Source organism: Bidens hawaiensis, unplaced genomic scaffold (genome assembly GCF_021521415.1).
Source record: "Bidens hawaiensis isolate Kalapana, Puna unplaced genomic scaffold, B.hawaiensis_p1.1 tig00015346_1, whole genome shotgun sequence".
Taxonomy (NCBI): domain Eukaryota; kingdom Viridiplantae; phylum Streptophyta; class Magnoliopsida; order Asterales; family Asteraceae; genus Bidens; species Bidens hawaiensis.
Genome location: NW_027492370.1, coordinates 324,100 through 330,637, shown reverse-complemented (window position 1 = coordinate 330,637; position 6,538 = coordinate 324,100). Strand labels below are relative to the sequence as shown.

General features: G+C 32.7%; 1 long non-coding RNA gene across 1 annotated transcript; it reads left to right on the top strand.

Annotated features, from left to right (window-relative positions):
• Positions 1 to 1,866: 1,866 nt before the first annotated feature.
• On the top strand, positions 1,867 to 3,078 carry LOC143548982 (uncharacterized). The gene is made up of 2 exons (XR_013138055.1): positions 1,867 to 2,288; positions 2,496 to 3,078. It is a non-coding gene; the product is annotated as an uncharacterized LOC143548982 (long non-coding RNA).
• The last annotated feature ends 3,460 nt before the right edge of the window (positions 3,079 to 6,538 follow it).

Below are 6,538 nucleotides of genomic sequence, written 5' to 3'. Positions count from 1 at the left end.
TAGGTATTGATCTATATTAATTTTGCGTATACACTCGTTCTGTTTCTCTACATGTTTGTTTTGAGTTCGCTTTAAATTTGATTATACAAGAATATATATATATAAACATGTAATTAATATTCGGTCACAAACCGATTTAACAATGCAAGGAATGTTCACCAGTACTTGACCGGCTCGTTACAAAAAGTTAACGATGTTTACGGCTGATGTAAAACACTTTAAGTGATAAATTTACGACGGATTTTACGGTCATTGTAGTCATCTTGTGGTGGTGCATTTATATTTATTCATGAGGGTTTGGTAAATATATTTACAAATTTATTGTAAGTTTCAGTGTGGGATGCAAATCATAACTATCTCGTATCAATGACAAGAGCATCACAGCAAGTGGGACCCTCTAGTAGAGCTTCCTCAGAAGACAGTTGAGAGCACCGGCATTGATGAATAAGATATCAAAGATCTCAAGATAACCCTCCATAAGTTATTATAGGTTTTTATTTTTATATTACACGCACATGCATATATGTTACAGGTATATTACAGATAATAATATTTTTTATGTGGATTTATTACATATATAGATTAGTTGTATGCTTCATAGACATGATGTACATATCATGATACTAGGATTTTGTATTTTTGTTTTCGAAGATCAATGTAATTACAAGTTGGTATGCATATTTGTGTACATAAAGCTTTCTAATTAAGGGTTCTTTAGATTTTAACTAAACATGTAGAGAGCCCATGCATCATGAATTGAAATTGAATTAGTGATCAATTAAGTTTGTTTATATCATTTGTATTTGTGTTAACTCGACCTAGCTACTGGTGATTCAAGCGAGACTTTTAAAACAAGAAATATTAACATCATATATATTACTAAGATTTTTTAGATAAACAGTGCAAAGTTCAAAGGGTTTTTGAGTTTTCGAAAGTAGTTCGATTTTGGTGAATGATTCGGTTCTTTTAGTTTCTGAAAATCGTTCGGTTTCCGTTTGTGAGTTTTTAAAAAATGTTTTCGCTTGGATTCGGTTCGTTTGCAGTTTGTTGTCATGTGAGCTTGAAAAATCTGGGCTAGAGAAAAAATAGTCGGCCAAAATTAATGATTTGAGGCCTAAATTGTTATGTTAGTATTTTATTGGTTATAATAATTTACTTAAAATTCAAGATAAAAAATGAAAATCTATAGGTGCGGTTTGACTTTTTCGGTTTTAAAAACACGCAAAGCGAAAACCACCGAACCAAAAGTTTTTAGTTCGGCTTTTATGAAAACATAAAACTAAAACATCGGTTTGGTAATTTCGATGTAATTTTTCGGTTTCATTCATACACTAAAGTTTATACATTTTTAGACCTCATGTATAAAACTCATGAATTCTGGTGGTAACTATATTTAAGCTGCTTGAATATGTGAGACAGGTACACTCAAGTCAAGATATCATATCACAGAGTTAATGCTAATTTCATATCGGTCGCTATTTTTTTCAGAATATTCATAACTCTCACTAACCTAATTAATCATTTTTGCACCGAGGGTCCCATGATTATATGGCTAGCCTGTAATTTCATATCTAAAGAATTATCTTGATAATCATACAACATAGTATTTTTTTTAAAGGTTGTCTGTCGCAGCGGCAATGATGTTTCTCACAAAAAATCATTACATGTTACCCATTTAAGTTTGAATCCTTTTTATAACGGTGTTCATATTTCAAAACGCGCACATGAGGAGGGAACCAGCCTGCTCAGAATGAAATTCAAAAGAAAACATCCTAACCATCCCACTAAAGTGATGATGACATTATACAACATAGTATACAAATTTATATTTACTTTACGGAGTTCCACAAACAATAGACATATCGCAACATAGTATACCTTCTTGATCTTCATCTATTTTTAATTTTTACTATATTTTAAAACATAAATTTAATCTTTATTTTTCAAAAATGTTGTTGGTTCTATAGTTAATTAACTTACTATACATATTTATAAATCCAACTGCCCTTGTTGGTCTTGGGTCCCTTTTTATTTATTATGATCACATCTTTTCCCTTATAAATATATGCACCCCTTATTATCTATTTTCTATAGTTACATCTCATACTACTATTTGGCTTTATATAATTTATTTGTGTGCTTTGGTTAAGTTATCATGGCTGCAAAGATGATCATAAATCGATTGATCGTGTGTGCATTGGCTCTTTCAATGATCGAGTTTTCAATGTGTCATCTCCTGAAAAGCTCTGTTACATGTCTCGACTGTTCAACCAGTTCCGACCTTGCAAGTTAGGTTCCTTAACGGGAAATTAAATGCTCTTAGAACTTATATTTTTGGCTTGCATACTTGCACACATTCTCTTTGATTTTTTTTTTTTTTTGGTACATCTTAAGAAGCTCGGTTACACGTCTCGATGTACAAAGTCCATATGCATAATATTGTACAAGATAGTACTAAAGCACACTTCTCACTAATTTATTTACCATGCCCACAGGAATAAAGATACTAGTCAAGTGCAACCAAGTGAAGAACCTAGCCATGGCTACAACCAATGAGCATGGTGTGTTTGAAACACAACTACCATCAAGCAATTGCCAAGCCAAGATCTTGGGTGGACCCAAACAACTCTACATTTCTAAAAACAACATCATCACAAGCATCACCAAGGTCCATGAGACTGACTCCTACACTACATCTCAACCATTGAGCTTCTACACATCTTGCCCTCTGTTACAAAACCATGATGGGAAATGTGGGGCTCGTAACGATGCGTCTGGAAAGAATATTGGGGCGTCAAAGACCGTTGATATACCACTACCGAAAGAATGGGGATTGGCACCGTCTAGCTATTATGTTCCCTTCATGCCTATCATCGGCATCCCGTAATTTGGTCTTGGCTTTTGGGCATGTGTTTTTATTTTATTGCAACTGTTTGTATGTCATAAAAAATACGTCAGTGTTTAGCTTTGTGTTATGTGGAGTGCCAAGTGAGATATATATTTTAAACTGCTTATATTTATGTAATTCCTATGTATAATATGCTTTAGTTATCAAGTAAGTGTTATTTAGTTATAATATGCTTTAGTTATGAATTGTTATGTCCTCTCTCCAAAGAAGTCTTAATTGGATTTAAATATTTAACTATGTAGGGGAAAGTTAACGTACAAATGAAATTAACGTGTTAAACGTGAAAATCAAATAGAGTAATTATATATACAAGTAGAGTAATTACAAGTAATTATGTAGAGTAATTACAAGTAATTATGTAGAGTAATTACATAATTACTCGATCATAATCTACTTGTATGTATAATTACTCAATATGTTTCTCACATTTAGCACGTTAATTTCATTGGTATTTGATCAAATCGCTATATATATATACAAACACACATATATATATATATAAGTGAACAGAAATTATGTAAATTCTTTTATTAGAGTAAAGTTACCAACATAGTATATATATTATTCACTCATTATATATACTATGTTGGTAACTTCACTCACCATTGTGTTTTTTTAGAACGAGAAAGATGGTGGAAACATTTTTGTGTTTTTACCTTTTTCGTTTTTTTATTAAATTTTGAGTTATGATCTTTATATTATTATTATTATTATTATTATTATTATTATTATTATTATTATTGGGTCATTTTACCAATTCTAGATGATTGATTTAGTTTTCACACGGTAAATAAATGTTTGTGGCTATACTGATAAATGGGTTTAAGTACCATTGTATCCCAAAACGCCTCATAACTAGTTAATGGAGGGAGTTGCAACTTGAGATGAGTTAGAATTTTGAGTAGGGACAAAATTGATACCGATACTGAATTTCTGGAAAAAATGAGTACCGAATACCGTACCGTACCGTACCAAATCTGATGGTGACTTGTTACAAAAAGTTAACTTGTATATACTGCCAATACTGTATTGCTACCAAATTTCTGAAAAAGCAGATACCAACAAGCGTACCGAATCAACAGGTACAATACCAATTATGACTAGTATTTGATTAGAGTGAAGTTACCAACATAGTATATATATAAAGGTTTAACTTCACTCTAACTTCACTCATTATATATATATGTTACCGGTGTCGTCGCTGTTATCTTAAACCTTTTATTTCACATATATTTATTTAATTATTATTTGTTAAATGGGTTTACCTCAAACAAATACTTAGAGAAATTTTCAAATGGTATATTGCCCATACCCCCTAAATATCAAACTAGTTTTATTTGGGCTAACGGGTTGGTTTTCTGTTGATAACAGAACACCACCCCCACCCCTCTAAATTCATTTCAATTATGATTTCATTTATTTTTATTACCAAACAAAACAAACAAACAAACAAACCTATTTTACTTGTTCCAGCTCTATTAAACATCCAATTTGTCTGTTTGGAGTTTCGCCATTTCCTTCAACAACATGAGTATGACTAGCATGATCAAATTCCAGACTCTTCCTAAGCTGTTGTTGCTACCGTAAGTAACATACATTTAATTTCAGTGTTCATCTTCAAATTGATTTGTATTAACACTAGATTTCAAATTTATGTTGGTTACTTTCGCATATTTGTAATCAAGTGCTGCTCCACGCCTGAAACGCAGTATGATTTCGATTTGTGCTTCACATTTCATAATATCATGCTTTAATTGTGGATGTACTTTAACGATTCATTTATATGATTATAAGTTAAGATAGATGACAGTGATGAATTTCTGATTTAACTCTGGCTTTGTTAGTTCTATTATACTATCCTTCTAATGCTTATTTATGGATCATTCTGATTATTCATTATTCCTCTGTGTTGAAATTGTATTATATGTTAATATGCTTTGATTATTTATTGAATTCAATGTATCAATCTAATTTATCTGTAGATCGTTGAGTAGATATCATGTTTATTTGATTATATGTTATTATTGATGACATTGATGAATTTGTATGTATATAAGTTCTATTCTTCTTTAATTGTTTCTTTATGGATTATTCGGAATTGTCATCATTCATATTATTTTTACCTTGTATGTGTATTTGTGTTACCATTCCTCTGTTTTTTTTTACATTTAATGCATTTAATTGTTTATTTATGGATTTGTATGTTATTTCTATTATAGTTTAATAGTTTATTTATGGATCCTTTTGATTTGATATATCATGTGTTTATGCCTTGCAAGTTTCAAACATTATATTTTACACATTTCAAAACTATTACAAGTATAAAATCTGGTCTAGATTATATCCATTTCCAAACAAATTCAAAGGGAAAACTATTACTTCGAATATTGATGAATCTTAGACTAGAACACCTTCATTGGTCAGTATACAACGTCAAAGTCTCTGAAGCTACAGCTACTGAAGAAGAAGCTACTAAACCCCACAAGATGAAGAGAGTAATTGTAGATGTGGAAAACCGTTGTGTGACATTTGAAAATTGTGATGTTGCTGAAGTAAGTAATAACCTGCATAAGATTCTGGTTTATAGTTAGATATAGATATATATATATGTAAGGCCCCGAACCCGGTGACCCTACTTTAGCGTCGGATTTACTCATAAACACAGTTCTTCAAATCAGAGTTTATTAAAACTTTTCGCGGAATATAAAACATCAATCATTTGTTACAAAACTTTAAATCTTTTCTTTGATACCATAACACAAAACTTTATATTTAAAACATCTTTACTTCTTTCTTCAGATGCCAGCCGCTCAATCCATGCCGTGTGTCATCCTCATGCTAACTCTATAATCAGCTCACCTGCGTGCATACTAAAAGTCAGCTACACTGAGTGAGTTCTAGTTAATCAAGCAACTGATCATACAACCACTTCATACAATATATATATATATGCGTATCCGAAGACACATAGTCCACTGTCTAACATGCCACTGCTTAACCACTTAATTACCCCTACAGCTTAGCCACTTAATTACAAAGGCACGTATAGGCTTTCCCTATCACGCACTCACGCTATACCACTTAATTAAAAAGGCACGTATAGGCTTTCCCTATCACGCACTCACTCCATGCCACTTAATAACGAAGGCACGTATAGGCTTTCCCTATCACGCACTCACGCTATGCCACTTAATAACGAAGGCACGCATAGGCTTTCCCTATCACGCACTCACGCTATGCCACTTAATAACGAAGGCACGCATAGGCTTTCCCTATCACGCACTCACGCTATGCCACTTAATAACGAAGGCACCCATAGGCTTTCCCTATCACGCACTCACGCTATGCCACTTAATAACGAAGGCACGCATAGGCTTTCCCTATCACGCACTCACGCTATGCCACTAACACCCCTTACTAGACTCCTGCTACTTCTAACACACTCTACCTCAACCTGCCTTGGTCACACTCATATTAGTTTAGTATTTACGTAGTGAACAAGTCACATCACAACATTCATACCCACTATCAACCACTTGGCAATCACTATCCTTGGCGATACGTGCAATATCCGAAGATCGTTCACGTACCGACAAGCATTATAAATATATACCTCATATAACATCTATA